The sequence below is a fragment of the Peromyscus eremicus genome, chromosome 5 (genome assembly GCF_949786415.1).
Source record: "Peromyscus eremicus chromosome 5, PerEre_H2_v1, whole genome shotgun sequence".
NCBI lineage: Eukaryota > Metazoa > Chordata > Mammalia > Rodentia > Cricetidae > Peromyscus > Peromyscus eremicus.
The window spans coordinates 49,256,004-49,267,200 of NC_081420.1; the positions used below are offsets into that span (position 1 = coordinate 49,256,004).

The 11,197-nt window shown below is 39.9% G+C and overlaps 1 long non-coding RNA gene across 1 annotated transcript; it reads left to right on the plus strand.

Annotated features, from left to right (window-relative positions):
- Positions 1-1,287: 1,287 nt before the first annotated feature.
- Positions 1,288-5,564, plus strand: LOC131910483 (uncharacterized). Its single transcript, XR_009379135.1, has 3 exons — positions 1,288-1,396; positions 5,054-5,130; positions 5,235-5,564. It is a non-coding gene; the product is annotated as an uncharacterized LOC131910483 (long non-coding RNA).
- Positions 5,565-11,197: the final 5,633 nt, after the last annotated feature.

Below are 11,197 nucleotides of genomic sequence, written 5' to 3' on the forward strand. Positions count from 1 at the left end.
TCTTCCCAAATTGCTCTAGGTCATGGTATTTCATTACTACAACAGAAGCCAAATGGATAGGACCCTACAAAATATTGAAGATACAATACAGTCTCTGACAGATGAAGAAGTGCATGGCATGATGAGAATAAGATTTAGATTTTGTCTTCAAATGAACAAGTATTTATCAGTCAGGATTCTAGAGGAACAGAACTGATAGAATAACTCTCTCTCTCTCTCTCTCTCTCTCTCTCTCTCTCTCTCTCTCTCTCTCTCTCTCTCACACACACACACACACACACACACACACAAACACATACAGAACAGGTTTACAGGTTGTGATCCAGTTACCCAACAACGGCTCTTATATACCAATGGGAAGTTCAAGAATCCAGTATTTGTTCATTCTACAAGGCTGGATGTCTCAGTGATGTTTAGTATATGCCAGAATCTGAAAGTACTAGGCTGTAATGCTAGTAAAGGAACAGACTTGCCAGTAAGAGTGAGAACAAGCAAGCAAAGAGCAAAAGCTTCCTTCTTTCATGCCCTTTATTTAGGCTGCTACCAGATGGTGTGGCCCAGATTAAAGGTGGCTTTTCCCACCTAAGGAGATCTGTATAAAAGGTGGGTCTTTCCACTTCAAATGACTTAAGAAAAATCCCTCACAGCTGCACCAAGACGCTTGGGTGTTAGTTGATTCAAGCTGACAACTGACAATAACCATCACAAAAGACAAGTCAACAGAGTTCAGAATAGGAGCATGGTATTTGTTTTGCAGTATGATTCCGCTGAGTGGTTCACTGTGTACAGACTCAGTAGGTAACTTCTTCAGTTATCAGCTCCACCTGTGAGGGGGTAGCACTTCCATGGGTCAAAACTAAATAGAGAATGAGCCTTTAATATTCATTAATCAATCTTAAATTTTAATTATATTATTCCTACTTATTCTCATGGCTAGATTTCAAGCCACAACAACTGAGAAAGTGTTTATTATGACATTACAGTTTCCAGTAATTTACAACATTAGAGTAGACCTCATGAAGACTTCTCACAGCAGTATTTGTAAAAACACATCAGAGCATCACATCTGATGATCTAATTAAGGCAATCCATAAGTAATTAATACAAACTCCTAATTTTGAAAATGCACAAAGAGAGAAAAGAAAATCTCCCTCAGTTTGACAATTCAAGGCTGAAGCAATTTCAATCCCTTTCATCAAAACAGCTTCTTCGTGTGATAAAGACTACATTAAAAAACATGAGGTTTCATATTGATTCTCTCTATCTCCGTGGGTCTTCATCATTATGCATTATGACTTCAATCTCTAGAATTCACAGGATTGTTGCCGGGAGAGCAAAATGACTGGAGCATTTGACACAGGCTACAATCTGCAAACTCAGTCCAAACTGTTTTGTGGTGAGTAGTTACTTGAAATTTATATTTAAATTGTTCTTCACCCACACGCTGGAATGAAGCAATTTAAATCCATAAAATTAGAGTTAAACAATGTCACCTCAATACCATCCATCAGAGATCACTGCCTACTTAAAAAGAATCGGGTAAGCAATCAAATCAACAACTATTTCTACTTCATATTTTCTTACAGCTTAAATGGCTGTTAAGGTGTACCAATCCATGTACAAATACATGGAGTAAGTGAAGCCAGAAAGCACAACATTTCTTCACTTAATTACCTCTTTTTGTTTTTTTTTACTTTTTTTTTTTTATTTTGCAATACAATTTAGTTCTACATATCAGCCACGGATTCCCTTGTTCTCCCCTCTCCCGCCCCCCTCACCTTCCCCCCAGCCCACCCCCCCCCATTCCCACCTCTTCCAGGGCAAAGCCTTCCTCGCAGACTGAGATCAACCTGGTAGACTCAGTCCAGGTAGGTCCAGTCCCCTCCCCCCAGGCCGAGCCAAGCCATCCTGCTTAGGCCCCAGGTTTCAAACAGCCAACTCATGCAATGAGCACAGGACCCGGTCCCACTGCCTGGATGCCTCCCAAACAGATCAAGCCAATCAACTGTCTCACCCATTCAGAGGGCCTGATCCAGTTGGGGACCCCTCAGCCATTGGTTCATAGTTCATGTGTTTCCATTCGTTTGGCTATTTGTCCCTGTGCTTTATCCAACCTTGGTCTCAACAATTCTCACTCATATAAACCGTCCTCATTCTTGCTAATTGGACTCCCAGAGATCCACCCGGGGCCTAGCCATGGATCTCTGCATCCAGATCCCTCAGTAGTTGGATGAGGTTTCTAGAACGACAATTAGGGTGTTTGGTCACCCCATCACCAGAGTAGGTCAGTTCGGGCTGTCTCTCGACCATTGCCAGCAGTCTGTTGTGGGGGTATCTTTGTGGATTTCTGTGGGCCTCTCTAGCACTTTGCTTCTTTCTATTCTCATGTGGTCTTCATTTACCATGGTCTCCTGTTCCTTGTTCTCCCTCTCTGTTTTTGATCCAGCTGGGATCTCCCGCTCCCCCAAGCTCTCTTTCCCTTGACCCTCGCCCTTCATTACCCCCACTCATGTCCAGGCTGTTCATGTAGATCTCATTCCATTTCTCTGTCATTGGGCGATCCCCATGTCTTTTTTGGGGTCCTGTGTTTCCAGCTATACCACTCTTGGGCATATACCCAAGGAATGCTCAACCACACCACAAGAGCACTTGTTCAGCTATGTTCATATCAGCATTGTTTGTAATAGCCAGAAAATGGAAACAACCTAGATGCCCTTCAACTGAAGAATGGATAAACAAAATGTGGTACATATACACAATGGAATACTACTCAGCAGAGAAAAACAATGACATCATGAGGTTTGCAGACAAATGGATAGATCTAGAAAAAATCATCCTGAGTGAGGTAACCCAGACTCAGAAAGACAAACATGGTATGTACTCACTCATAGCAGGATACTAGATGTGGAACAAGGATGACTGGACTGCTACTCACATCACCAGGGAGGCTACCTGGAAAACAGGACCCCAAGAAAGACATGGGGATCACCCAATTAATTACCTCTTAAAGCTTGTTATTGGCACTGTGAGCTGAAGACAGAAAGCAAAGAGTCCTAAGAACTGTCCTGTATAGGGCAGAGTCAAGAGCCCTGTATCAGAAAGCTGGAGACCAAAGATCTGGGAGAATATTCTTGGTGTCCTGGAAACTCAGTACCCTGGGATTTCCAGGTGAAAAGGTTAAGTTATATATCTGTGACATCTAATATTCTCAATGCTATAGTCCTCAGCTGTTTGTGTTGTATCCATGTGTATATGCTGTGTGCTTGGGTGTGTACAAAAATGGTTGTTGTGTGCATGTGTTGTGTATATAAGAATGCATGTGTGTTGTGTATTTGTGTGATATGTGTATATGTGCTGTGTGTGTACATGTAGGTTGTGTGTATATATGAATGTGTGTGTTTTGTGTGTTGTGTGAATGTGTTTATGTTGTGTATGATTGTATGTATTGTGGAAATTCCTGTATATTCTTTGCATATATATGTGTGTTTGTGTTCATTGTACACGCATGCTGTGTGTATGTGTGTATATGCTGTGTATGATTGTGTGTTATATAAATATGCCAGCATTTAATTATTGGACAGGCACTCTTTCAAGCACTTTTCATGTGATAACTAGTTTACTAGCTAGGGCTGACTTATTTTCCAAACTGGATTGTTTGCTGAGAAACAACTCCAATCCATTTTATCTATTCAAAATCCAGAGTTCAATGCCTCACAATATTCAAAGTTCACCATAAAGCCCTTCACTCAATTTTAGAAGTTTTCATTGGCTTAAACCCTGGTACAGGGCAACCATGCCAATGCACATTTTTAACTTAACTGATTGTTGACTTAACTGATTTTAATTTAACAACTTCAGTATGTGACTTGACTCTTCTCATTATGTTTCCTCAACTCAACAATGTGGCAAGTGATATTATATAGCTCTTTAGTTGTTAGAGCTAAATAGATAAATATATTTTTGCATAATACCTTAGTTTCTTTTACTCTTGCTGTGACAAAATACCCCGACAAAAGCAACATCAGGAAAATAAAGCTTATGTGGTTCAGAATTCCAAGTTATAGTCCATCGTAGCAGGGAAGTCACAGCAGCAGCAGAGAACTGGTCACACTGCAAACATAGTCAAGAGCAGAGCAGTGAACTAATGTTGCTACTCCTCAGCTTGTCTCTCTGTTTTATACAGCCCAGGGTTCTTCCCACAACTAAGATGGGTTTTCCATATCAATTGCTGTGATCATGACAATCTCTCACAGATATTCTCCAAGGCTGACTTGAATTTAGATGATTCCTAATGATGTGCCCAGAGGCTTTGTTGCCCATTTGTATGACCATTGTTGATAGTGACAGGGATTTTTTAATGTTGCAAATATTATATTATGTATATTATATACATATTACATGCCTTCTGTATCTAATCGCCCAATGATACACTTCAGGATTGGTTCCACACCTTGTCTATTGTGACTAACAAGTCCGTGAAGACAGGAGAGCAGTAATCCCTTTGATGTATTGATTTCATTTTCTTCCAGTACACCTACAAGCAGGATCCCGAAAGTTATTGATATGATATAAAATTCATGATAAGAATTAGTTGTTTACCATCATAACTCTCAATTAGATCTCTTTGAAAATGTGTATAACATATTGCTTTAAGGTCTGTACAAGATCAAGTCAGTTAAAATTTCAAAATGGTTGGGGAAGAGAATCCCAAGACCTCACTTGTCTTGCTGAGGAGTTATTGGCAGTTGATGGCTGCTGGGGGAGGGAAAGTCACTTTCTCTTGGTAATCAGATTATTAGTAGGATGTCCATACACTTATAGAGAGTACTAGATGATTCAATGGGATATATATGATTAAGACATAAATTAGGGATATGTGTTCAGACCAACCAGGGGAAACTGAAGCAGCAGCATGAAGGGTGGATGTGAAGAAGATACATTGTATATATGCATGAAATTTTCAAAGAATAAGTACAAATATTATTGAAAATAAAAAATCAATCCCCTAAATGAAATATAGAAAAATAAAATAATAAATGAATTTCTTTTTAAGATGTGGACAATACATCCAACTATATCAGATATTCGGCAGCAGCAATTACAAGAAACAAATGGGCCTGTATCTGTGGGGTGAGTAGTGGGATATAAATCCATAGTAGGTGCTGAATTTGAATTACTTTTTAAATTTTATTTTTAGTTTCAGTCATCTCTCATCTGACCCATCTGTGTTCCAGATCAGGATGCATTCAACATTCATAATCCATTCCTGATCTTTGTGGAAATAAACAAAGATACAGCACATGAGAAAAGCAGGGGACCTTTAACCAGCACTTGCTACAGCAGGAAGACCAGAGATTGTCACTTGGCTTGGCAGAGACTCCAGGAAGTGAGACTAGTGAGGAAGCTTGGCAAAAAGGACCTGGTGTGCCCTGACTGGAGGCTGTAGGCATGGAGCGGCTGTGCCCAGACAGGCTGGGTTTCCTGTGAAACCGCTTATACTGTAGATGTAGCTTTCACTGGTGGGTGCTGAGAAGGAAATGAATAAAGAAGCTGTCAGTTATCAATCAAGTCTTGTCACTCAGAGACCATTTTCTCAGCAGCAAATCTTTGAGGCTATGGATTAATGTTAGTGAGAGCAGTCTGTACACCTACAGTGTGACTGATCCTGGGCTCCTATGGAAAGACAGACTACCTGGGCTTACTTCTGGAGGGTCCAGAGCCATGTACTGTTGTATACAATCTGGCCACTGTCCTTGAGGACAGTGAGTCTCTCATCTTGCAATCACACTGACACACCGAAGACCAAATATACTGGAAATTTCTTTGCTTTTGACTATTTTGGCACCCACCTGAGATGACTCCAGGATAAATTCACAGACCTAAACAGGCCACTCACAACATCCTTGGGCCTTTTCCTTTGTTTCCAGCCTCACAGAAGCTCTCCTGGCAGGGGTCTGTGCTTTCTCTAAGATTAAGAGCTGTGACTTTTTTCTTCCTCTGCATGCCTTTGGCGTTTTTCCAGGGGAATCTACTCCCTCCCTTCTTTTAGAATCAGCTTATCTACTGTCCTCTTTGGAAGTCACTGAGCTCCTCTTATAGACCAACAGAATGCCATGTGACAAATTCTGCCACAATACTTCAATGCATTGCCCCACATATAGGTATGTGATGTGTACATGTGTATGCATGTTGTCATGTATATGTGCATAAGTATGTGGTACATTCGTGTGGAGTCCTGAAGGTGACATTGGGCCTTTGGTTTATTTACTCAGACAGGGTCTCTCATTGAATCTTGAACTCACCAGTCCTGGCTCATATCCAAGCCAGCAAGCTCTAGGGATTCTCTGTGCTGCCTCTGGAGTGCTAAGATTTCAGGTCATTATCACACCTGTATAGCTTTTTTACATTCGTACTGGGAATCCAGACTCCGGTCCTCATTCTTTCTCAGCAAGCACTTTATCCATAGAGCTATTTCCTCAGATCTCTATAACCTCATCTCAATGTTTGGGTTTCAATTCTATTCTTTTATTTTTTTTCTAAGGACATGTTTTACGCCGGGGATAATTAGTTTGGATTAATTGTATAACCGCGGTGGCTGGCACAAAATTTACCCATTCTAGATAGTGAGTTTATCAAAGATTTGCTCCATTCTGTTTGTCCTGACCTTGGTGCTCTAGTCAGCACACTATTAATGCACAGCACCAAATATTGAGGGGAATTGGAACCAACATTTTTAGACTTTCTTCAGAAAGTTCTTCCAACACACCACATGGTATGAAAATGTGACATTAGAAACAAACACTGAAAGATCAACTCAAGTGGTCAAGCAGAACAGATATGATTAAAGTATTTTCAATGTGTCCTCATGACATTTTGTAAAATGTCTCTATTCTGAGGTTATAAATCAAGCAAAGTTGAAATCAAAACCTGTTCCCTGCCTGACATTCAAAGTTGGAGGAAGGGCTTCCTTTAGCAACATTTGGGTTGCTCTCTGGAATGTAAATACCCACCTGTTTTCATTAAGACTTTCATAATAAGAAACAAGGCACACTTAGGTAAGAACTAGTCTTTTCAGAGACACTGAATCTTAGAAAAATGGCCTTGATTCTGGGGACTGTAGTTTCTGAGCTCTCAGTAATTGAGACGGATAGAGATTTGCTCACATATTGGGCATTGGTGGTGCTAAGAGAATATTCTTGGTTGAAGATCAAAGAATATCATTCTATTGAGGGAAAGCCAACCAAAATCTGGCCAGAGAACTAAGGGGATGGGGACATAGTGCAGAGGGTAAAGAACTTGCTTCACAAGCAAAAGGACCCAAATCTGTATCCCAGCATCCATGTAAAAAAACTGGACAAGGAGGTGGATACCTGTAATCCCAGCACTGGAGAGTTAAAGAAATGATAACTTCTGGGAGTTTCTAGCCAGTCAGCCTAGCCAATTGGTGAGATCCAGGTTCCATGCCAGACCCTGTTTCAAAAACTGATAGAGGAAGTAACCTGGTGATGAATTTTTATCTCTATACACATACAGCCATACCTCTGCATACAGAAGAACATGTATATAACACACACACACACACACACACACACACACACACACACACTCACGCACAGAGAGAGATAACAGAGACACAGAGACAGAAAGAGACAGAGACAGAGAGAGAGACAGAAACAGAAAGAGACAGAGAGAGAAATAAAGAGAGACAAAGGCAGAGGCACAGACCGAGAGCATGAATTGTTTTAAAGTGAAAAGTATCATTGTATTAGATACCAATTTAGAGATGAATTCGTGTCTAATTATGTTTAGGACTTTTTATTAATTTTAGTTCAAAGTCATTGAACTATTAATGCCATGTCTTATTTTTAAACATAAACACATATTTAAATAATATGCTGTTATGGTTTGAATGTGAAATGTCTCTCACAGGCTCACATTTGAACATCTGATTCCCACCCAGTGCTGCTGTTGTGGGAGGTTTGGATGAACTGGAGGAAGTGGTTCACTAGTGGTGGAGCATTTGAGGCTTATACCCCCACTCATTTCCATCCTTTTCTCTGCTTCCTGGTCCACCCAGATATGAACAGGTTCCCACCACCACAGTCCCAAGCCACATCTGTCCCCATGCCTTCTCTATCATAATAGATGATATTCCCTGGAACTATGGGCCTACATATATCTTTCCTTTCTGAAGTTGCCCTAGCCAGACATTTTATCAGGTGAAAGGAAAAGGTCCAGGTCACATGCAAATGACCTCTGCTTCTGATCTGCTAGGAGGAATACTTACTAAATTCATAAAACCATAAATTGATAATGTTTTAGAAAGAGTTACATCCATATAGTCTTTCTCAGAAATGAACTCAAACTACTGTGTATGTTCCACAACAGTACACCTCCAACAAGCTGTGTGGTGCTTTTGTTGTCTTGTGTTTTACTTGAAGCCTAATTACTATCATATCATTAGTTAGCAAAAGCACTTCACCCAAATTAATCCATTATTTAATTAATACTTACATAATTTTTTAACAATCAGTGCAATTTGGTAAAGGATGACAGATGCTTGTGTGCATAATTGAGGGTGTACCAATTAAGCTCATCAAATTTGACAAATTGGAGAAAAAGATAATAGATTCAGGGAGATACTTAATGTTTTGTTTTGTACCTCACAGCTGTGATACAGAGTAGAGAAAAAGAATTCAGTATCTGAAAATTCATGCTAGGGTGACTTCTGACTTTTTCATGCTCTTGTAGGTGGTGATATTGAGATGTTACTTTACATGGGTCTATAACATGTGGTCTAATGTGCAATGTATGGCTTTTACATGTTGCTCAATTATATTATTTTAAAGGTTTTGTTCTTATTTCTAATTATATGTTTGTGTATGTCTATATGGGGATAGATGCATGTGAGTGGGGTACTCAGGTATGCCAGAAGGGGGCTTTGGACTCCCCAGAGCTGGAGCTACAGGTGAGCTACCTGACATGGGTGATGGAAACTGAATTTGGCTCCTCTGAAAAGTGCTCTTAACTGCTTAGCAATCTTTCCAGTCCTCATTACATGTTTTTATATCATCATCTACCAACACCTGGGTTGCTAGGACTATTCAAGACTAAATTTGGATAGTACTGAAGAAAAGTGATCTAATTAGAGGAAAATGAGGACTTTATTTTTCAGCAGAGTAAGATGGGTTGTATGAGTCTCAAAGTTGTTCCTGTTTCATCAGGTGTCAAGACAAGGGTGGCAACTTGTGATTGGTCCCCTTGTTTGGATCTCTCTGCCATTCTTCAGGCAGGACCATGGACAGCAGCAATCTATCACAGCAAGGACATAAATCTTGTCCACACAGTTTCCAGGGAGCCACTATCAAGTAGATCACATTCTGAATTTTCTAGTACTTTAATATTATACTAGACTGACGTCTCAGAAATTATTTAGGTCCCATGTTTCTGTTTCCTATCATTTCTTGTCCTTATCTATACTCTAGGTATTGGAGTAATTCTAGAAGTGATGAATAAGTGAGAATGTCTGTTACTGAATTTATGATAGAATTGGGAGGGGTGGAAACAAGCTATCAGATATTAATGAACATTCAAATCTCATGTTAAGAAGGTAATCCTACCTTTCAAGCCTTTTTTTTATTTCCCAGAGTCCCACCAAGGAGATTTTGGAGGTAGGGTGGAGATTAACAGAGGAGAATGAAAGTTGGCATTGCCCTACAGCAGTATTCACATGCTCACAACTGTGGGCACTGAGCTCTGATTCCTATTTCTTTCCCTAGCTTTCTCTCTGTTTTCTTACACCATATGGGGCATACTCAAATGTGCATTATCTGTGCATTTATTGTTCTGGTGACATACTGTCCTAATTCCTGCCCAGCCTATCCTCACCTCAAGCCTTTATGCCAGTCAATATGAACTCTTCCCTCTCATTTCTGGCAGAGAACCCTGACAGCAATGAGGTTCAAGGATTCTTCTGGACCCATGGCTTATCACCACCATTGCTTTCCTTACTAAGCTTCCTGATATTCCCTTATCTGGTTGCTCTCGTTCCTTTGTTTATCTCTTATACCTCAGGTTCAGGAGCACCAGCTCTGCCTTCTCCTCTTCTCCCTTTGCCCATCAATCTGTTTAATTTTGATTTTTCTTCATTGCATAAGGGAATCAGCATCTCCAGCTTCCCTTTACCTAGCCAGAGTTTCACCTCATCTCACCATTTATTTCACAGAAGAAATTCATTTCAGATATTTTAATAAGATTTAAAGGTGGTGAAATATGCCATCAGTAGAGGTATTTGGAGATTTGCCATAAATGACCATATTTGCTGACTTAATTTATTCTCATTTTATTAATCAGTATTTTGGTATTAGTTTTATGTCAACTTTATGCTATCTAGAGCCATTTAGGAAGAGGGACTCTCAATTGAGAAAATGTCTCTATAATATTGGTCTATAATCAAGTCTACTTGGTATTTATTTATTTATTTTTGATTAATGATTGATGTGGGAAGGCCTAGCCCACTGTGTGTGTGTTGCCCCCTGTGGACTGGTGGTCCTGAGTTGTGTAAGAAAAGAGGCTGAGCAAGTCAGGAGGATCAAGCTGGTCATTGTTGTTCCTTCGTGGCTTCGGATTCAGTTCCTGTCCCCAGGTTCCTGCCCTGAGTTCCTTCCCTGACTTCCATCAGTATGGACTGTGACCTGAGAGTTGTAAACTACAATAAACTCTTTACTCCCCAGCTTGCTTTTAGCCATAATATTTTATCATAACAATAGAAAATCTAACTAAAACACTAGACTAGACATGTTGCAATCACAGAACTTAAAAATGGTTCTATCTAAAATCTTAATGTCCTGATATATTTGCTTCATTGGTATAAAGAAAAAGGAAAAGATAAATTTCTATGGGTCTTAGACCGGCCATGGCTCAGAAAAAGATGGCATAAGCATCACTATTCCAAGTGCTGCACTCTTAACCCTTCAAAACTAGAGGGCCAGTACAATCAATACTTACATTATTAGACTCTGAAAGTTGACCTCTTCACACAGCTTCAGATATTGATCCAAATGCCAAGAATAATGAGCACAATCCATTAGGGGTCACAGAACATTCAATTAGATTATAAATGAACTCAGTATGCTGCCTGCTGGTATAGTAGAACTTAATAAATATTTATTAAGATAATTAGGTAATGCTATTTGGA